The 22,636-nt window shown below is 34.8% G+C and overlaps 5 non-coding genes across 5 annotated transcripts; all 5 read left to right on the forward strand.

The window, feature by feature from the left end:
- The first annotated feature begins 2,720 nt into the window (after positions 1-2,720).
- Positions 2,721-2,794, forward strand: TRNAS-ACU (transfer RNA serine (anticodon ACU)). The gene has a single exon. It is a non-coding gene; the product is annotated as a tRNA-Ser (tRNA).
- Positions 2,795-7,393: 4,599 nt separating this feature from the next.
- TRNAR-CCU (transfer RNA arginine (anticodon CCU)) lies at positions 7,394-7,467 on the forward strand. The gene has a single exon. It is a non-coding gene; the product is annotated as a tRNA-Arg (tRNA).
- Positions 7,468-8,564: 1,097 nt separating this feature from the next.
- Positions 8,565-8,638, forward strand: TRNAS-ACU (transfer RNA serine (anticodon ACU)). Its single transcript has one exon. It is a non-coding gene; the product is annotated as a tRNA-Ser (tRNA).
- A 2,266-nt stretch (positions 8,639-10,904) lies between these two features.
- TRNAS-ACU (transfer RNA serine (anticodon ACU)) lies at positions 10,905-10,978 on the forward strand. Its single transcript has one exon. It is a non-coding gene; the product is annotated as a tRNA-Ser (tRNA).
- Positions 10,979-13,244: 2,266 nt separating this feature from the next.
- TRNAS-ACU (transfer RNA serine (anticodon ACU)) lies at positions 13,245-13,318 on the forward strand. Its single transcript has one exon. It is a non-coding gene; the product is annotated as a tRNA-Ser (tRNA).
- Positions 13,319-22,636: the final 9,318 nt, after the last annotated feature.

Here is a 22,636-nt window from a genome sequence, read left to right on the forward strand (position 1 = left end):
TATACTGTCAATATACTATTCAAACAAATTAAAATGGTAAAAGTTATTGTACTTCAAGTAAAAATAAAAGAGCAAAAATATCAATCCCAGTTTTGATTACTTAAATTAACAAAAAAAATGCATATAGCAAAGGATAGTTTCAATCTGCCTACCTCTGGGTTATGGGCCCAGCATGCTTCCATTGCAGTACTCTGCTGCACATGTAAGAGCAAGAGATCCTGAAGCACTCACTCATCATGGGAAAGTACCAATGTGTTTCTTCGTTGGTGGATGGAAGAAACATCTTACAAAAACTCTCCAGATTATTGACTTTTTAAAGTTTTTCTAGGAAACGTTTTAGATGAATGCTTATTAGCCTTTGTCAGTATGTACTTTTGCAAAGTGTCTCTGTGGTGCAATCAGTTAGTGTGTACGGCTATAAACCAAAAGGTTGGTGGTTCAATCCCACCCAGGGATGTAATTGACATTGTTATCAGATTTTGGTGATCTTTAAGTAGACAAGTCAAAATTTCAAATCCCCTCTTATGGTGTAGGGTACCTGGCCTTCTCTGATGTAATTAGATTTGATTCAGTGATTTTATAAAAACAGCTAGTAAGCACAATTTAGCAGTGGGTTGCAGAGAAAAAGAAATATGCTGGCAAAAAAATCCAATTGAGTGATTAAACAGCTCTTAATTTTCTGGCTTTATTTTTATGCTAACAAATTTGTTCTCTGAAAAGTGTCCACAAAGCCAAGTCTCTGATGAACACCTTTGTAAGGATGGTTTTTCACCTATTACTAAATTAAACTTGCTTCATTGGAAAGGCAGCAAGATGCATCCTCATATCAATGTCTACTGAAATAATACAGGTTGACACCAGGAAACATTAACGCCAATGCATCCTTGCTGCTTTCTCATGTGGAAGTCTGTTTAATGTGAAAACAAGGTGATATCTAATTAGCACACAGGTAAGGAATTAAGAAAATCTTTATTTAAGGGTGAAGATGTTTCTCACAAAATCGTTGCCCCAATGCATCATTGAAATTCAAGCTGGAAAGATGATTTTAATATATCACTTGTACATTTTGTATTGCTCTTCTGGTGACAATGTAGTTTGTTTTTGTCAATTACCATTTTAATAATAGGGTAAAGAAAATTAAGTGGATTTTTGAAAGAAAACAATACTGTCAATATACTATTAAAACAAATTAAAATGGTAAAAGTTATTGTACTTTAAGTAAACATAAAATAGCTAACATATCAATCCCAGTTTTGGATTACTTTAATTAACAAAAAAAATGCATATAGCAGAGGATAGTTTCAATCTGCCTACCTCTGGGTTATGGGCCCAGCATGCTTCCATTGCAGTACTCTGCTGCACATGTAAGTGCAAGAGATCCTGAAGCACTCACTCATCATGGGAAAGTACCAATGTGTTTCTTCGTTGGTTGATGGAAGAAACATCTTACAAAAACTCTCCAGATTATTGACTTTTTAAAGTTTTTCTAGGAAACGTTCTAGATGTATGCTTATTAGCCTTTGTCAGTATATATTTTTTGCAAAGTGTCTCTGTGGCGCAATCGGTTAGTGTGTCCAGCTACTAACCAAAAGGTTGGTGGTTCAATCCCACCCAGGGATGTAATTGAACTTGCTATCAGATTTTGGTGATCTTTAAGTAGACAAGTCAAAATTTCAAACCCCCTCTTATGGTGTAGGGTACCTGGCCTTCTCTGATGTAATCAGAGTTAGATTTGATTCAGTGATTTTATAAAAACAGCTAGGAAGCACAATTTAGCAGTGGGTTGCAGAGAAAAAGAAATATGCTGGCAAAAAAAATCCAATTGAGTGATTAAACAGCTCTTCATTTTCTGGCTTTATTTTTATGCTAACAAATTTGTTCTCTGAAAAGTGTCCACAAAGCCAAGTCTCTGATTAACACCTTTGTAGGGATGGTTTTTCACCTATTACTAAATTAAACTTGCTTCATTGGAAAGGCAGTAAGATGCATCCTCATTTCAATGTCTACTGAAATAATACAGGTTGACACCAGGAAACATTAACGCCACTGCATCCTTGCTGCTTTCTCATGTAGAAGTCTGTTTAATGTGAAAACAAGGTGATATCTAATTAGCACACAGGTAAGGAATTAAGAAAATCTTTATTTAAGGGTGAAGATGTTTCTCACAAAATCGTTGCCCCAATGCATCATTGAAATTCAAGCTGGAAAGATGATTTTAATATATCACTTGTACATTTTGTATTGCTCTTCTGGTGACAATGTAGTTTGTTTTTGTCAATTACCCTTTTAATAATAGGGTAAAGAAAATTAAGTGGATTTTTTAAAGAAAACTATACAGTCAATATACTATTAAAACAAATTAAAATGGTAAAAGTTATTGTACTTTAAGTAAAAATAAAAGAGCAAAAATATCAATCCCAGTTTTGATTACTTAAATTAACAAAAAAAAATGCATATAGCAAAGGATAGTTTCAATCTGCCTACCTCTGGGTTATGGGCCCAGCATGCTTCCATTGCAGTACTCTGCTGCACATGTAAGTGCAAGAGATCCTGAAGCACTCACTCACTCATCATGGGAAAGTACCAATGTGTTTCTTCGTTGGTTGATGGAAGAAACATCTTACAAAAACTCTCCAGATTATTGACTTTTTAAAGTTTTTCTAGGAAACGTTCTAGATGTATGCTTATTAGCCTTTGTCAGTACGCACTTTTTGCAAAGTGTCTCTGTGGCGCAATCGGTTAGTGTGTCTGGCTACTAACCAAAAGGTTGGTGGTTCAATCCCACCCAGGGACGTAATTGACCTTGTTATCAGATTTTGGTGATCTTTAAGTAGACAAGTAAAAATTTAAAACCCCCTGTTATGTTGTAGGGTACCTGGCCTTCTCTGATGTAATCAGAGTTAGATTTGATTCAGTGATTTTATAAAAACAGATAGGAAGCACAATTTAGCAGTGGGTTGCAGAGAAAAAGAAATATGCTGGAAAAAAAATCCAATTAAGTGATTAAACAGCTCTTCATTTTCTGGCTTTATTTTTATGCTAACAAATTTGTTCTCTGAAAAGTGTCCACAAAGCCAAGTCTCTGATTAACACCTTTGTAGGGATGGTTTTTCACCTATTACTAAATTAAACTTGCTTCATTGGAAAGGCAGCAAGATGCATCCTCATTTCAATTTCTACTGAAATAATACAGGTTGACACCAGGAAACATTAACGCCACTGCATCCTTGCTGCTTTCTCATGTGGAAGTCTGTTTAATGTGAAAACAAGGTGATATCTAATTAGCACACAGGTAAGGAATTAAGAAAATCTTTATTTAAGGGTGAAGATGTTTCTCACAAAATCGTTGCCCCAATGCATCATTGAAATTCAAGCTGGAAAGATGATTTTAATATATCACTTGTACATTTTGTATTGCTCTTCTGGTGACAATGTAGTTTGTTTTTGTCAATTACCCTTTTAATAATAGGGTAAAGAAAATTAAGTTGATTTTTTAAAGAAAACTATACTGTCAATATACTATTCAAACAAATTAAAATGGTAAAAGTTATTGTACTTCAAGTAAAAATAAAAGAGCAAAAATATCAATCCCAGTTTTGATTACTTAAATTAACAAAAAAAATGCATATAGCAAAGGATAGTTTCAATCTGCCTACCTCTGGGTTATGGGCCCAGCATGCTTCCATTGCAGTACTCTGCTGCACATGTAAGTGCAAGAGATCCTGAAGCACTCACTCATCATGGGAAAGTACCAATGTGTTTCTTCGTTGGTGGATGGAAGAAACATCTTACAAAAACTCTCCAGATTATTGACTTTTTAAAGTTTTTCTAGGAAACGTTTTAGATGAATGCTTATTAGCCTTTGTCAGTACGTACTTTTGCAAAGTGTCTCTGTGGTGCAATCAGTTAGTGTGTACGGCTATAAACCAAAAGGTTGGTGGTTCAATCCCACTAAGGGACGTAATTGACCTAGTTATCAGATTTTGGTGATCTTTAAGTAGACAAGTCAAAATTTCAAATCCCCTCTTATGGTGTAGGGTACCTGGCCTTCTCTGATGTAATCAGAGTTAGATTTGATTCAGTGATTTTATAAAAACAGCTAGGAAGCACAATTTAGCAGTGGGTTGCAGAGAAAAAGAAATATGCTGGCAAAAAAATCCAATTGAGTGATTAAACAGCTCTTCATTTTCTGGCTTTATTTTTATGCTAACAAATTTGTTCTCTGAAAAGTGTCCACAAAGCCAAGTCTCTGATGAACACCTTTGTAAGGATGGTTTTTCACCTATTACTAAATTAAACTTGCTTCATTGGAAAGGCAGCAAGATGCATCCTCATTTCAATGTCTACTGAAATAATACAGGTTGACACCAGGAAACATTAACGCCAATGCATCCTTGCTGCTTTCTCATGTGGAAGTCTGTTTAATGTGAAAACAAGGTGATATCTAATTAGCACACAGGTAAGGAATTAAGAAAATCTTTATTTAAGGGTGAAGATGTTTCTCACAAAATAGTTGCCCCAATGCATCATTGAAATTCAAGCTGGAAAGATGATTTTAATATATCACTTGTACATTTTGTATTGCTCTTCTGGTGACAATGTAGTTTGTTTTTGTCAATTACCATTTTAATAATAGGGTAAAGAAAATTAAGTGGATTTTTGAAAGAAAACAATACTGTCAATATACTATTAAAACAAATTAAAATGGTAAAAGTTATTGTACTTTAAGTAAACATAAAATAGCTAACATATCAATCCCAGTTTTGGATTACTTTAATTAACAAAAAAAATGCATATAGCAGAGGATAGTTTCAATCTGCCTACCTCTGGGTTATGGGCCCAGCATGCTTCCATTGCAGTACTCTGCTGCACATGTAAGTGCAAGAGATCCTGAAGCACTCACTCATCATGGGAAAGTACCAATGTGTTTCTTCGTTGGTTGATGGAAGAAACATCTTACAAAAACTCTCCAGATTATTTACTTTTTAAAGTTTTTCTAGGAAACGTTCTAGATGTATGCTTATTAGCCTTTGTCAGTATATATTTTTTGCAAAGTGTCTCTGTGGCGCAATCGGTTAGTGTGTCCAGCTACTAACCAAAAGGTTGGTGGTTCAATCCCACCCAGGGACGTAATTGAACTTGTTATCAGATTTTGGTGATCTTTAAGTAGACAAGTCAAAATTTCAAACCCCCTCTTATGGTGTAGGGTACCTGGCCTTCTCTGATGTAATCAGAGTTAGATTTGATTCAGTGATTTTATAAAAACAGCTAGGAAGCACAATTTAGCAGTGGGTTGCAGAGAAAAAGAAATATGCTGGCAAAAAAAATCCAATTGAGTGATTAAACAGCTCTTCATTTTCTGGCTTTATTTTTATGCTAACAAATTTGTTCTCTGAAAAGTGTCCACAAAGCCAAGTCTCTGATTAACACCTTTGTAGGGATGGTTTTTCACCTATTACTAAATTAAACTTGCTTCATTGGAAAGGCAGTAAGATGCATCCTCATTTCAATGTCTACTGAAATAATACAGGTTGACACCAGGAAACATTAACGCCACTGCATCCTTGCTGCTTTCTCATGTAGAAGTCTGTTTAATGTGAAAACAAGGTGATATCTAATTAGCACACAGGTAAGGAATTAAGAAAATCTTTATTTAAGGGTGAAATGTTTCTCACAAAATCGTTGCCCCAATGCATCATTGAAATTCAAGCTGGAAAGATGATTTTAATATATCACTTGTACATTTTGTATTGCTCTTCTGGTGACAATGTAGTTTGTTTTTGTCAATTACCCTTTTAATAATAGGGTAAAGAAAATTAAGTGGATTTTTTAAAGAAAACTATACTGTCAATATACTATTAAAACAAATTAAAATGGTAAAAGTTATTGTACTTTAAGTAAAAATAAAAGAGCAAAAATATCAATCCCAGTTTTGATTACTTAAATTAACAAAAAAAATGCATATAGCAAAGGATAGTTTCAATCTGCCTACCTCTGGGTTATGGGCCCAGCATGCTTCCATTGCAGTACTCTGCTACACATGTAAGTGCAAGAGATCCTGAAGCACTCACTCATCATAGGAAAGTACCAATGTGTTTCTTCGTTGGTTGATGGAAGAAACATCTTACAAAAACTCTCCAGATTATTGACTTTTTAAAGTTTTTCTAGGAAACGTTCTAGATGTATGCTTATTAGCCTTTGTCAGTACGTACTTTTTACAAAGTGTCTCTGTGGCGCAATCGGTTAGTGTGGCTGGTTACTAACCAAAAGGTTGGTGGTTCAATCCCACCCAGGGACGTAATTGACCTTGTTATCAGATTTTGGTGATCTTTAAGTAGACAAGTCAAAATTTCAAACCCCCTGTTATGGTGTAGGGTACCTGGCCTTCTCTGATGTAATCAGAGTTAGATTTGATTCAGTGATTTTATAAAAACAGATAGGAAGCACAATTTAGCAGTGGGTTGCAGAGAAAAAGAAATATGCTGGAAAAAAAAATCCAATTGAGTGATTAAACAGCTCTACATTTTCTGGCTTTATTTTTATGCTAACAAATTTGTTCTCTGAAAAGTGTCCACAAAGCCAAGTCTCTGATTAACACCTTTGTAGGGATGGTTTTTCACCTATTACTAAATTAAACTTGCTTCATTGGAAAGGCAGCAAGATGCATCCTCATTTCAATTTCTACTGAAATAATACAGGTTGACACCAGGAAACATTAACGCCACTGCATCCTTGCAGCTTTCTCATGTGGAAGTCTGTTTAATGTGAAAACAAGGTGATATCTAATTAGCACACAGGTAAGGAATTAAGAAAATCTTTATTTAAGGGTGAAGATGTTTCTCACAAAATCGTTGCCCCAATGCATCATTGAAATTCAAGCTGGAAAGATGATTTTAATATATCACTTGTACATTTTGTATTGCTCTTCTGGAGACAATGTAGTTTGTTTTTGTCAATTACCCTTTTAATAATAGGGTAAAGAAAATTAAGTGGATTTTTTAAAGAAAACTATACTGTCAATATACTATTCAAACAAATTAAAATGGTAAAAGTTATTGTACTTCAAGTAAAAATAAAAGAGCAAAAATATCAATCCCAGTTTTGATTACTTAAATTAACAAAAAAAATGCATATAGCAAAGGATAGTTTCAATCTGCCTACCTCTGGGTTATGGGCCCAGCATGCTTCCATTGCAGTACTCTGCTGCACATGTAAGTGCAAGAGATCCTGAAGCACTCACTCATCATGGGAAAGTACCAATGTGTTTCTTCGTTGGTTGATGGAAGAAACATTTTACAAAAATTCTCCAGATTATTGACTTTTTAAAGTTTTTCTAGGAAACGTTCTAGATGTATGCTTATTAGCCTTTGTCAGTATGTACTTTTTGCGAAGTGTCTCTGTGGCGCAATCGGTTAGTGTGTCCGGCTCCTAACCAAAAGGTTGGTGGTTCAATCCCACCCAGGGACATAATTGACCTTGTTATCAGATTTTGGTGATCTTTAAGTAGACAAGTCAAAATTTCAAACCCCCTGTTATGGTGTAGGGTACCTGGCCTTTTCTGATGTAATCAGAGTTAGATTTGATTCAGTGATTTAATAAAAACAGCTAGGAAGCACAATTTAGCAGTGGGTTGCAGAGAAAAAGAAATATGCTGGCAAAAAAAATCCAATTGAGTGATTAAACAGCTCTTCATTTTCTGGCTTTATTTTTATGCTAACAAATTTGTTCTTTGAAAAGTGTCCACAAAGCCAAGTCTCTGATTAACACCTTTGTAGGGATGGTTTTTCACCTATTACTAAATTAAACTTGCTTCATTGGAAAGGCAGCAAGATGCATCCTCATTTCAATGTCTACTGAAATAATACAGGTTGACACCAGGAAACATTATTGCCACTGTATCCTTGCTGCTTTCTCATGTGGAAGTCTGTTTAATGTGAAAACAAGGTGATATCTAATTAGCACACAGGTAAGGAATTAAGAAAATCTTTATTTAAGGGTGAAGATGTTTCTCACAAAATCGTTGCCCCAATGCATCATTGAAATTCAAGCTGGAAAGATGATTTTAATATATCACTTGTACATTTTGTATTGCTCTTCTGGTGACAATGTAGTTTGTTTTTGTCAATTACCATTTTAATAATAGGGTAAAGAAAATTAAGTGGATTTTTGAAAGAAAACAATACTGTTAATATACTATTAAAACAAATTAAAATGGTAAAAGTTATTGTACTTTAAGTAAAAATAAAAGAGCCAAAATATCAATCCCAGTTTTGGATTACTTTAATTAACAAAAAAAAATGCATATAGCAGAGGATAGTTTTAATCTGCCTACCTCTGGGTAATGTGCCCAGCATGATTCCATTGCTGTACTCTGCTGCACATGTAAGTGCAATAGATCCTGAAGCACTCACTCATCATGGGAAAGTACCAATGTGTTTCTTCGTTGGTTGATGGAAGAAACATCTTACAAAAACTCTCCAGATTATTGACTTTTTAAAGTTTTTCTAGGAAACGTTCTAGATGTATGCTTATTAGCCTTTGTCAGTACGTACTTTTTACAAAGTGTCTCTGTGGCGCAATCGGTTAGTGTGTCTGGTTACTAACCAAAAGGTTGGTGGTTCAATCCCACCCAGAGACGTAATTGACATTGTTATCAGATTTTGGTGATCTTTAAGTAGACAAGTCAAAATTTCAAACCCCCTGTTATGGTGTAGGGTACCTGGCCTTCTCTGATGTAATCAGAGTTAGATTTGATTCAGTGATTTTATAAAAACAGATAGGAAGCACAATTTAGCAGTGGGTTGCAGAGAAAAAGAAATATGCTGGCAAAAAAAATCCAATTGAGTGATTAAACAGCTCTTCATTTTCTGGCTTTATTTTTATGCTAACAAATTTGTTCTCTGAAAAGTGTCCACAAAGCCAAGTCTCTGATTAACACCTTTGTAGGGATGGTTTTTCACCTATTACTAAATTAAACTTGCTTCATTGGAAAGGCAGCAAGATGCATCCTCATTTCAATTTCTACTGAAATAATACAGGTTGACACCAGGAAACATTAACGCCACTGCATCCTTGCTGCTTTCTCATGTGGAAGTCTGTTTAATGTGAAAACAAGGTGATATCTAATTAGCACACAGGTAAGGAATTAAGAAAATCTTTATTTAAGGGTGAAGATGTTTCTCACAAAATCGTTGCCCCAATGCATCATTGAAATTCAAGCTGGAAAGATGATTTTAATATATCACTTGTACATTTTGTATTGCTCTTCTGGTGACAATGTAGTTTGTTTTTGTCAATTACCCTTTTAATAATAGGGTAAAGAAAATTAAGTGGATTTTTTAAAGAAAACTATACTGTCAATATACTATTCAAACAAATTAAAATGGTAAAAGTTATTGTACTTCAAGTAAAAATAAAAGAGCAAAAATATCAATCCCAGTTTTGATTACTTAAATTAACAAAAAAAATGCATATAGCAAAGGATAGTTTCAATCTGCCTACCTCTGGGTTATGGGCCCAGCATGCTTCCATTGCAGTACTCTGCTGCACATGTAAGTGCAAGAGATCCTGAAGCACTCACTCATCATGGGAAAGTACCAATGTGTTTCTTCGTTGGTTGATGGAAGAAACATTTTACAAAAATTCTCCAGATTATTGACTTTTTAAAGTTTTTCTAGGAAACGTTCTAGATGTATGCTTATTAGCCTTTGTCAGTATGTACTTTTTGCGAAGTATCTCTGTGGCGCAATCGGTTAGTGTGTCCGGCTACTAACCAAAAGGTTGGTGGTTCAATCCCACCCAGGGAAGTAATTGACCTTGTTATCAGATTTTGGTGATCTTTAAGTAGACAAGTCAAAATTTCAAACCCCCTGTTATGGTGTAGGGTACCTGGCCTTTTCTGATGTAATCAGAGTTAGATTTGATTCAGTGATTTAATAAAAACAGCTAGGAAGCACAATTTAGCAGTGGGTTGCAGAGAAAAAGAAATATGCTGGAAAAAAAAATCCAATTGAGTGATTAAACAGCTCTTCATTTTCTGGCTTTATTTTTATGCTAACAAATTTGTTCTCTGAAAAGTGTCCACAAAGCCAAGTCTCTGATTAACACCTTTGTAGGGATGGTTTTTCACCTATTACTAAATTAAACTTGCTTCATTGGAAAGGCAGCAAGATGCATCCTCATTTCAATTTCTACTGAAATAATACAGGTTGACACCAGGAAACATTAACGCCACTGCATCCTTGCTGCTTTCTCATGTGGAAGTCTGTTTAATGTGAAAACAAGGTGATATCTAATTAGCACACAGGTAAGGAATTAAGAAAATCTTTATTTAAGGGTGAAGATGTTTCTCACAAAATCGTTGCCCCAATGCATCATTGAAATTCAAGCTGGAAAGATGATTTTAATATAGCACTTGTACATTTTGTATTGCTCTTCTGGTGACAATGTAGTTTGTTTTTGTCAATTACCATTTTAATAATAGGGTAAAGAAAATTAAGTGGATTTTTGAAAGAAAACAATACTGTCAATATACTATTAAAACAAATTAAAATGGTAAAAGTTATTGTACTTTAAGTAAAAATAAAAGAGCCAAAATATCAATCCCAGTTTTGGATTACTTTAATTAACAAAAAAAAATGCATATAGCAGAGGATAGTTTTAATCTGCCTACCTCTGGGTAATGTGCCCAGCATGATTCCATTGCTGTACTCTGCTGCACATGTAAGTGCAATAGATCCTGAAGCACTCACTCATCATGGGAAAGTACCAATGTGTTTCTTCGTTGGTTGATGGAAGAAACATCTTACAAAAACTCTCCAGATTATTGACTTTTTAAAGTTTTTCTAGGAAACGTTCTAGATGTATGCTTATTAGCCTTTGTCAGTACGTACTTTTTACAAAGTGTCTCTGTGGCGCAATCGGTTAGTGTGTCTGGTTACTAACCAAAAGGTTGGTGGTTCAATCCCACCCAGGGACGTAATTGACCTTGTTATCAGATTTTGGTGATCTTTAAGTAGACAAGTCAAAATTTCAAACCCCCTGTTATGGTGTAGGGTACCTGGCCTTCTCTGATGTAATCAGAGTTAGATTTGATTCAGTGATTTTATAAAAACAGATAGGAAGCACAATTTAGCAGTGGGTTGCAGAGAAAAAGAAATATGCTGGAAAAAAAAATCCAATTGAGTGATTAAACAGCTCTTCATTTTCTGGCTTTATTTTTATGCTAACAAATTTGTTCTCTGAAAAGTGTCCACAAAGCCAAGTCTCTGATTAACACCTTTGTAGGGATGGTTTTTCACCTATAACTAAATTAAACTTGCTTCATTGGAAAGGCAGCAAGATGCATCCTCATTTCAATTTCTACTGAAATAATACAGGTTGACACCAGGAAACATTAACGCCACTGCATCCTTGCTGCTTTCTCATGTGGAAGTCTGTTTAATGTGAAAACAAGGTGATATCTAATTAGCACACAGGTAAGGAATTAAGAAAATCTTTATTTAAGGGTGAAGATGTTTCTCACAAAATCGTTGCCCCAATGCATCATTGAAATTCAAGCTGGAAAGATGATTTTAATATATCACTTGTACATTTTGTATTGCTCTTCTGGTGACAATGTAGTTTGTTTTTGTCAATTACCCTTTTAATAATAGGGTAAAGAAAATTAAGTGGATTTTTTAAAGAAAACTATACTGTCAATATACTATTCAAACAAATTAAAATGGTAAAAGTTATTGTACTTCAAGTAAAAATAAAAGAGCAAAAATATCAATCCCAGTTTTGATTACTTAAATTAACAAAAAAAATGCATATAGCAAAGGATAGTTTCAATCTGCCTACCTCTGGGTTATGGGCCCAGCATGCTTCCATTGCAGTACTCTGCTGCACATGTAAGTGCTAGAGATCCTGAAGCACTCACTCATCATGGGAAAGTACCAATGTGTTTCTTCGTTGGTTGATGGAAGAAACATTTTACAAAAATTCTCCAGATTATTGACTTTTTAAAGTTTTTCTAGGAAACGTTCTAGATGTATGCTTATTAGCCTTTGTCAGTATGTACTTTTTGCGAAGTATCTCTGTGGCGCAATCGGTTAGTGTGTCCGGCTACTAACCAAAAGGTTGGTGGTTCAATCCCACCCAGGGAAGTAATTGACCTTGTTATCAGATTTTGGTGATCTTTAAGTAGACAAGTCAAAATTTCAAACCCCCTGTTATGGTGTAGGGTACCTGGCCTTTTCTGATGTAATCAGAGTTAGATTTGATTCAGTGATTTAATAAAAACAGCTAGGAAGCACAATTTAGCAGTGGGTTGCAGAGAAAAAGAAATATGCTGGAAAAAAAAATCCAATTGAGTGATTAAACAGCTCTTCATTTTCTGGCTTTATTTTTATGCTAACAAATTTGTTCTCTGAAAAGTGTCCACAAAGCCAAGTCTCTGATTAACACCTTTGTAGGGATGGTTTTTCACCTATTACTAAATTAAACTTGCTTCATTGGAAAGGCAGCAAGATGCATCCTCATTTCAATTTCTACTGAAATAATACAGGTTGACACCAGGAAACATTAACGCCACTGCATCCTTGCTGCTTTCTCATGTGGAAGTCTGTTTAATGTGAAAACAAGGTGATATCTAATTAGCACACAGGTAAGGAATTAAGAAAATCTTTATTTAAGGGTGAAGATGTTTCTCACAAAATCGTTGCCCCAATGCATCATTGAAATTCAAGCTGGAAAGATGATTTTAATATAGCACTTGTACATTTTGTATTGCTCTTCTGGTGACAATGTAGTTTGTTTTTGTCAATTACCATTTTAATAATAGGGTAAAGAAAATTAAGTGGATTTTTGAAAGAAAACAATACTGTCAATATACTATTAAAACAAATTAAAATGGTAAAAGTTATTGTACTTTAAGTAAAAATAAAAGAGCCAAAATATCAATCCCAGTTTTGGATTACTTTAATTAACAAAAAAAAATGCATATAGCAGAGGATAGTTTTAATCTGCCTACCTCTGGGTAATGTGCCCAGCATGATTCCATTGCTGTACTCTGCTGCACATGTAAGTGCAATAGATCCTGAAGCACTCACTCATCATGGGAAAGTACCAATGTGTTTCTTCGTTGGTTGATGGAAGAAACATCTTACAAAAACTCTCCAGATTATTGACTTTTTAAAGTTTTTCTAGGAAACGTTCTAGATGTATGCTTATTAGCCTTTGTCAGTACGTACTTTTTACAAAGTGTCTCTGTGGCGCAATCGGTTAGTGTGTCTGGTTACTAACCAAAAGGTTGGTGGTTCAATCCCACCCAGGGACGTAATTGACCTTGTTATCAGATTTTGGTGATCTTTAAGTAGACAAGTCAAAATTTCAAACCCCCTGTTATGGTGTAGGGTACCTGGCCTTCTCTGATGTAATCAGAGTTAGATTTGATTCAGTGATTTTATAAAAACAGATAGGAAGCACAATTTAGCAGTGGGTTGCAGAGAAAAAGAAATATGCTGGAAAAAAAAATCCAATTGAGTGATTAAACAGCTCTTCATTTTCTGGCTTTATTTTTATGCTAACAAATTTGTTCTCTGAAAAGTGTCCACAAAGCCAAGTCTCTGATTAACACCTTTGTAGGGATGGTTTTTCACCTATAACTAAATTAAACTTGCTTCATTGGAAAGGCAGCAAGATGCATCCTCATTTCAATTTCTACTGAAATAATACAGGTTGACACCAGGAAACATTAACGCCACTGCATCCTTGCTGCTTTCTCATGTGGAAGTCTGTTTAATGTGAAAACAAGGTGATATCTAATTAGCACACAGGTAAGGAATTAAGAAAATCTTTATTTAAGGGTGAAGATGTTTCTCACAAAATCGTTGCCCCAATGCATCATTGAAATTCAAGCTGGAAAGATGATTTTAATATATCACTTGTACATTTTGTATTGCTCTTCTGGTGACAATGTAGTTTGTTTTTGTCAATTACCCTTTTAATAATAGGGTAAAGAAAATTAAGTGGATTTTTTAAAGAAAACTATACTGTCAATATACTATTCAAACAAATTAAAATGGTAAAAGTTATTGTACTTCAAGTAAAAATAAAAGAGCAAAAATATCAATCCCAGTTTTGATTACTTAAATTAACAAAAAAAATGCATATAGCAAAGGATAGTTTCAATCTGCCTACCTCTGGGTTATGGGCCCAGCATGCTTCCATTGCAGTACTCTGCTGCACATGTAAGTGCTAGAGATCCTGAAGCACTCACTCATCATGGGAAAGTACCAATGTGTTTCTTCGTTGGTTGATGGAAGAAACATTTTACAAAAATTCTCCAGATTATTGACTTTTTAAAGTTTTTCTAGGAAACGTTCTAGATGTATGCTTATTAGCCTTTGTCAGTATGTACTTTTTGCGAAGTATCTCTGTGGCGCAATCGGTTAGTGTGTCCGGCTACTAACTAAAAGGTTGGTGGTTCAATCCCACCCAGGGACGTAATTGACCTTGTTATCAGATTTTGGTGATCTTTAAGTAGACAAGTCAAAATTTCAAACCCCCTGTTATGGTGTAGGGTACCTGGCCTTTTCTGATGTAATCAGAGTTAGATTTGATTCAGTGATTTAATAAAAACAGCTAGGAAGCACAATTTAGCAGTGGGTTGCAGAGAAAAAGAAATATGCTGGCAAAAAAAATCCAATTGAGTGATTAAACAGCTCTTCATTTTCTGGCTTTATTTTTATGCTAACAAATTTGTTCTCTGAAAAGTGTCCACAAAGCCAAGTCTCTGATTAACACCTTTGTAGGGATGGTTTTTCACCTATTACTAAATTAAACTTGCTTCATTGGAAAGGCAGCAAGATGCATCTTCATTTCAATGTCTACTGAAATAATACAGGTTGACACCAGGAAACATTACCGCCACTGCATCCTTGCTGCTTTCTCATGTAGAAGTCTGTTTAATGTGAAAACAAGGTGATATCTAATTAGCACACAGGTAAGGAATTAAGAAAATCTTTATTTAAGGGTGAAATATTTCTCACAAAATCGTTGCCCCAATGCATCATTGAAATTCAAGCTGGAAAGATGATTTTAATATATCACTTGTACATTTTGTATTGCTCTTCTGGTGACAATGTAGTTTGTTTTTGTCAATTACCCTTTTAATAATAGGGTAAAGAAAATTAAGTGGATTTTTTAAAGAAAACTATACTGTCAATATACTATTAAAACAAATTAAAATGGTAAAAGTTATTGTACTTTAAGTAAAAATAAAAGAGCAAAAATATCAATCCCAGTTTTGATTACTTAAATTAACAAAAAAAATGCATATAGCAAAGGATAGTTTCAATCTGCCTACCTCTGGGTTATGGGCCCAGCATGCTTCCATTGCAGTACTCTGCTGCACATGTAAGTGCAAGAGATCCTGAAGCACTCACTCATCATGGGAAAGTACCAATGTGTTTCTTCATTGGTTGATGGAAGAAACATCTTACAAAAACTCTCCAGATTATTGACTTTTTAAAGTTTTTTTAGGAAACGTTCTAGATGTATGCTTATTAGACTTTGTCAGTATGTACTTTTTGCAAAGTGTCTCTGTGGCGCAATCGGTTAGTGTGTCCGGCTACTCCCCAAAAGGTTGGTGGTTCAATCCCAACCAGGGACGTAATTGACCTTGTTATCAGATTTTGGTGATCTTTAAGTAGACAAGTCAAAATTTCAAACCCCCTGTTATGGTGTAGGGTACCTGGCCTTCTCTGATGTAATCAGAGTTAGATTTGATTCAGTGATTTTATAAAAACAGCTAGGAAGCACAATTTAGCAGTGGGTTGCAGAGAAAAAGAAATATGCTGGCAAAAAAAATCCAATTGAGTGATTAAACAGCTCTTCATTTTCTGGTTTTATTTTTATGCTAACAAATTTGTTCTTTGAAAAGTGTCCACAAAGCCAAGTCTCTGATTAACACCTTTGTAGGGATGGTTTTTCACCTATTACTAAATTAAACTTGCTTCATTGGAAAGGCAGCAAGATGCATCCTCATTTCAATGTCTACTGAAATAATACAGGTTGACACCAGGAAACATTAACGCCACTGTATCCTTGCTGCTTTCTCATGTGGAAGTCTGTTTAATGTGAAAACAAGGTGATATCTAATTAGCACACAGGTAAGGAATTAAGAAAATCTTTATTTAAGGGTGAAGATGTTTCTCACAAAATCGTTGCCCCAATGCATCATTGAAATTCAAGCTGGAAAGATGATTTTAATATATCACTTGTACATTTTGTATTGCTCTTCTGGTGACAATGTAGTTTGTTTTTGTCAATTACCATTTTAATAATAGGGTAAAGAAAATTAAGTGGATTTTTGAAAGTAAACAATACTGTCAATATACTATTAAAACAAATTAAAATGGTAAAAGTTATTGTACTTTAAGTAAAAATAAAAGAGCCAAAATATCAATCCCAGTTTTGGATTACTTTAATTAACAAAAAAAAATGCATATAGCAGAGGATAGTTTTAATCTGCCTACCTCTGGGTAATGTGCCCAGCATGATTCCATTGCTGTACTCTGCTGCACATGTAAGTGCAATAGATCCTGAAGCACTCACTCATCATGGGAAAGTACCAATGTGTTTCTTCGTTGGTTGATGGAAGAAACATCTTACAAAAACTCTCCAGATTATTGACTTTTTAAAGTTTTTCTAGGAAACGTTTTAGATGAATGCTTATTAGCCTTTGTCAGTATGTACTATTTGCAAAGTGTCTCTGTGGCGCAATCAGTTAGTGTGTATGGCTGTTAACCAAAAGGTTGGTGGTTCAATCCCACCCAGGGACGTAATTGACCTTGTTATCAGATTTTGGTGATCTTTAAGTAGACAAGTCAAAATTTCAAACCCCCTCTTATGGTGTAGGGCAGGCCTGGCCAACCTGTGGCTCTCCAGATGTTGTGAAACTACACATCCCAGCATGCCCTGCCACAGTTTTAGCAAAACTGTGGCAAAGCATGATGGGACTTTTAGTTTTACAACAGCTGGAGAGCCACAGGTTGGCCAGGCCTGGTGTAGGGTACCTGGCCTTCTCTGATGTAATCAGAGTTAGATTTGATTCAGTGATTTTATAAAAACAGCTAGGGAGCACAATTTAGCAGTGGGTTGCAGAGAAAAAGAAATATGCTGGCAAAAAAATCCAATTGAGTGATTAAACAGCTCTTCATTTTCTGGCTTTATTTTTATGCTAACAAATTTGTTCTCTGAAAAGTGTCCACAAAGCCAAGTCTCTGATTAACACCTTTGTAAGGATGGTTTTTCACCTATTACTAAATTAAACTTGCTTCATTGGAAAGGCAGCAAGATGCATCCTCATTTCAATGTCTACTGAAATAATACAGGTTGACACCAGGAAACATTAACGCCACTGCATCCTTGCTGCTTTCTCATGTGGAAGTCTGTTTAATGTGAAAACAAGGTGATATCTAATTAGCACACAGGTAAGGAATTAAGAAAATCTTTATTTAAGGGTGAAGATGTTTCTCACAAAATCGTTGCCCCAATGCATCATTGAAATTCAAGCTGGAAAGATGATTTTAATATATCACTTGTACATTTTGTATTGCTCTTCTGGTGACAATGTAGTTTGTTTTTGTCAATTACCCTTTTAATAATAGGGTAAAGAAAATTAAGTGGATTTTTTAAAGAAAACTATACTGTCAATATACTATTAAAACAAATTAAAATGGTAAAAGTTATTGTACTTTAAGAAAAAATAAAAGAGCAAAAATATCAATCCCAGTTTTGATTACTTAAATTAACCAAAAAAATGTATATAGCAAAGGATAGTTTCAATCTGCCTACCTCTGGGTTATGGGCCCAGCATGCTTCCATTGCAGTACTCTGCTGCACATGTAAGTGCAAGAGATCCTGAAGCACTCAGTCATCATGGGAAAGTACCAATGTGTTTCTTCGTTGGTTGATGGAAGAAACATCTTACAAAAACTCTCCAGATTATTGACTTTTTAAAGTTTTTCTAGGAAACGTTCTAGATGTATGCTTATTAGCCTTTGTCAGTAAGTACCTTTTGCAAAGTGTCTCTGTGGCGCAATCGGTTAGTGTGTCCGGCTATTAACCAAAAGGTTGGTGGTTCAATCCAACCCAGGGACGTAAGTGACCTTGTTATCAGATTTTGGTGATCTTTAAGTAGACAAGTCAAAATTTCAAACCCCCTGTTATGGTGTAGGGTACCTGGCCTTCTCTGATGTAATCAGAGTTAGATTTGATTCATTGATTTTATAAAAACAGCTAGGAAGCACAATTTAGCAGTGGGTTGCAGAGAAAAAGAAATATGCTGGCAAAAAAAAATCCAATTGAGTGATTAAACAGCTCTTCATTTTCTGGCTTTATTTTTATGCTAACAAATTTGTTCTCTGAAAAGTGTCCACAAAGCCAAGTCTCTGATTAACACCTTTGTAGGGATGGTTTTTCACCTATTACTAAATTAAACTTGCTTCATTGGAAAGGCAGCAAGATGCATCCTCATTTCAATGTCTACTGAAATAATACAGGTTGACACCAGGAAACATTAACGCCACTGCATCCTTGCTGCTTTCTCATGTAGAAGTCTGTTTAATGTGAAAACAAGGTGATATCTAATTAGCACACAGGTAAGGAATTAAGAAAATCTTTATTTAAGGGTGAAGATGTTTCTCACAAAATCGTTGCCCCAATGCATCATTGAAATTCAAGCTGGAAATATGATTTTAATATATCACTTGAACATTTTGTATTGCTCTTCTGGTGACAATGTAGTTTGTTTTTGTCAATTACCCTTTTAATAATAGGGTAAAGAAAATTAAGTGGATTTTTTAAAGAAAACTATACTGTCAATATACTATTAAAACAAATTAAAATGGTAAAAGTTATTGTACTTTAAGTAAAAATAAAAGAGCAAAAATATCAATCCCAGTTTTGATTACTTAAATTAACAAAAAAAAATGCATATAGCAAAGGATAGTTTCAATCTGCCTACCTCTGGGTTATGGGCCCAGCATGCTTCCATTGCAGTACTCTGCTGCACATGTAAGTGCAAGAGATCCTGAAGCACTCAGTCATCATGGGAAAGTACCAATGTGTTTCTTCGTTGGTTGATGGAAGAAACATCTTACAAAAACTCTCCAGATTATTGACTTTTTAAAGTTTTTCTAGGAAACGTTCTAGATGTATGCTTATTAGCCTTTGTCAGTATGTACTTTTTGCAAAGTGTCTCTGTGGCGCAATCAGCTAGTGTGTCCGGCTACTAACCAAAAGGTTGGTGGTTTAATCCAAACCAGGGACGTAATTGACCTTGTTATCAGATTTTGGTGATCTTTAAGTAGACAAGTCAAAATTTCAAACCCCCTGTTATGGTGTAGGGTACCTGGCCTTCTCTGATGTAATCAGAGTTAGATTTGATTCATTGATTTTATAAAAACAGCTAGGAAGCACAATTTAGCAGTGGGTTGCAGAGAAAAAGAAATATGCTGGCAAAAAAAAAATCCAATTGAGTGATTAAACAGCTCTTCATTTTCTGGCTTTATTTTTATGCTAACAAATTTGTTCTCTGAAAAGTGTCCACAAAGCCAAGTCTCTGATTAACACCTTTGTAGGGATGGTTTTTCACCTATTACTAAATTAAACTTGCTTCATTGGAAAGGCAGCAAGATGCATCCTCATTTCAATGTCTACTGAAATAATACAGGTTGACACCAGGAAACATTAACGCCACTGCATCCTTGCTGCTTTCTCATGTAGAAGTCTGTTTAATGTGAAAACAAGGTGATATCTAATTAGCACACAGGTAAGGAATTAAGAAAATCTTTATTTAAGGGTGAAGATGTTTCTCACAAAATCGTTGCCCCAATGCATCATTGAAATTCAAGCTGGAAAGATGATTTTAATATATCACTTGTACATTTTGTATTGCTCTTCTGGTGACAATGTAGTTTGTTTTTGTCAATTACCCTTTTAATAATAGGGTAAAGAAAATTAAGTGGATTTTTTAAAGAAAACTATACTGTCAATATACTATTAAAACAAATTAAAATGGTAAAAGTTATTGTACTTTAAGTAAAAATAAAAGAGCAAAAATATCAATCCCAGTTTTGATTACTTAAATTAACAAAAAAAAATGCATATAGCAAAGGATAGTTTCAATCTGCCTACCTCTGGGTTATGGGCCCAGCATGCTTCCATTGCAGTACTCTGCTGCACATGTAAGTGCAAGAGATCCTGAAGCACTCAGTCATCATGGGAAAGTACCAATGTGTTTCTTCGTTGGTTGATGGAAGAAACATCTTACAAAAACTCTCCAGATTATTGACTTTTTAAAGTTTTTCTAGGAAACGTTCTAGATGTATGCTTATTAGCCTTTGTCAGTATGTACTTTTTACAAAGTGTCTCTGTGGCGCAATCGGTTAGTGTATCTGACTACTAACCAAAAGGTTGGTGGTTCAATCCCACCCAGGGACATAATTGACCTTGTTATCAGATTTTGGTGATCTTTAAGTAGACAAGTCAAAATTTCAAACCCCCTGTTATGGTGTAGGGTACCTGGCCTTCTCTGATGTAATCAGAGTTAGATTTGATTCAGTGATTTTATAAAAACAGCTAGGAAGCACAATTTAGCAGTGGGTTGCAGAGAAAAAGAAATATGCTGGCAAAAAAATCCAATTGAGTGATTAAACAGCTCTTCATTTTCTGGCTTTATTTTTATGCTAACAAATTTGTTCTCTGAAAAGTGTCCACAAAGCCAAGTCTCTGATTAACACCTTTGTAGGGATGGTTTTTCACCTATTACTAAATTAAACTTGCTTCATTGGAAAGGCAGCAAGATGCATCCTCAATTCAATGTCTACTGAAATAATACAGGTTGACACCAGGAAACATTAACGCCACTGTATCCTTGCTGCTTTCTCATGTGGAAGTCTGTTTAATGTGAAAACAAGGTGATATCTAATTAGCACACAGGTAAGGAATTAAGAAAATCTTTATTTAAGGGTGAAGATGTTTCTCACAAAATCGTTGCCACAATGCATCATTGAAATTCAAGCTGGAAAGATGATTTTAATATATCACTTGTACATTTTGTATTGCTCTTCTGGTGACAATGTAGTTTGTTTTTGTCAATTACCATTTTAATAATAGGGTAAAGAAAATTAAGTGGATTTTTGAAAGAAAACAATACTGTCAATATACTATTAAAACAAATTAAAATGGTAAAAGTTATTGTACTTTAAGTAAAAATAAAAGAGCAAAAATATCAATCCCAGTTTTGATTACTTAAATGAACAAAAAAAAATGCATATAGCAAAGGATAGTTTCAATCTGCCTACCGCTGGGTTATGGGCCCAGCATGCTTCCATTGCTGTACTCTGCTGCACATGTAAGTGCAAGAGATCCTGAAGCACTCACTCATCATGGGAAAGTACCAATGTGTTTCTTCGTTGGTTGATGGAAGATACATTTTACAAAAACTCTCCAGATTATTGACTTTTTAAAGTTTTTCTAGGAAACGTTTTAGATGAATGCTTATTAGCCTTTGTCAGTATGTACGTTTGCAAAGTGTCTTTGTGGCGCAATCAGTTTGTGTGCACGGCTATTAACCAAAAGGTTGGTGGTTCAATCCCACCCAGGGACGTAATTGACCTTGTTATCAGATTTTGGTGATCTTTAAGTAGACAAGTCAAAATTTCAAATCCCCCTGTTCTGGTGTAGGGTACCTGGCCTTCTCTGATGTAATCAGAGTTAGATTTGATTCATTGATTTTATAAAAACAGCTAGGAAGCACAATTTAGCAGTGGGTTGCAGAGAAAAAGAAATATGCTGGCAAAAAAAATCCAATTGAGTGATTAAACAGCTCTTCATTTTCTGGCTTTATTTTTATGCTAACAAATTTGTTCTCTGAAAAGTGTCCACAAAGCCAAGTCTCTGATTAACACCTTTGTAGGGATGGTTTTTCACCTATTACTAAATTAAACTTGCTTTATTGGAAAGGCAGCAAGATGCATCCTCATTTCAATGTCTACTGAAATAATACAGGTTGACACCAGGAAACATTAACGCCACTGCATCCTTGCTGCTTTCTCATGTAGAAGTCTGTTTAATGTGAAAACAAGGTGATATCTAATTAGCACACAGGTAAGGAATTAAGAAAATCTTTATTTAAGGGTGAAGATGTTTCTCACAAAATCGTTGCCCCAATGCATCATTGAAATTCAAGCTGGAAAGATGATTTTAATATATCACTTGTACATTTTGTATTGCTCTTCTGGTGACAATGTAGTTTGTTTTTGTCAATTACCATTTTAATAATAGGGTAAAGAAAATTAAGTGGATTTTTGAAAGAAAACAATACTGTCAATATACTATTAAAACAAATTAAAATGGTAAAAGTTATTGTACTTTAAGTAAAAATAAAAGAGCAAAAATATCAATCCCAGTTTTGATTACTTAAATGAACAAAAAAAAATGCATATAGCAAAGGATAGTTTCAATCTGCCTACCGCTGGGTTATGGGCCCAGCATGCTTCCATTGCTGTACTCTGCTGCACATGTAAGTGCAAGAGATCCTGAAGCACTCACTCATCATGGGAAAGTACCAATGTGTTTCTTCGTT

The sequence above is a fragment of the Pseudophryne corroboree genome, unplaced genomic scaffold (genome assembly GCF_028390025.1).
Source record: "Pseudophryne corroboree isolate aPseCor3 unplaced genomic scaffold, aPseCor3.hap2 scaffold_536, whole genome shotgun sequence".
Classification (NCBI taxonomy): Eukaryota; Metazoa; Chordata; class Amphibia; order Anura; family Myobatrachidae; genus Pseudophryne; species Pseudophryne corroboree.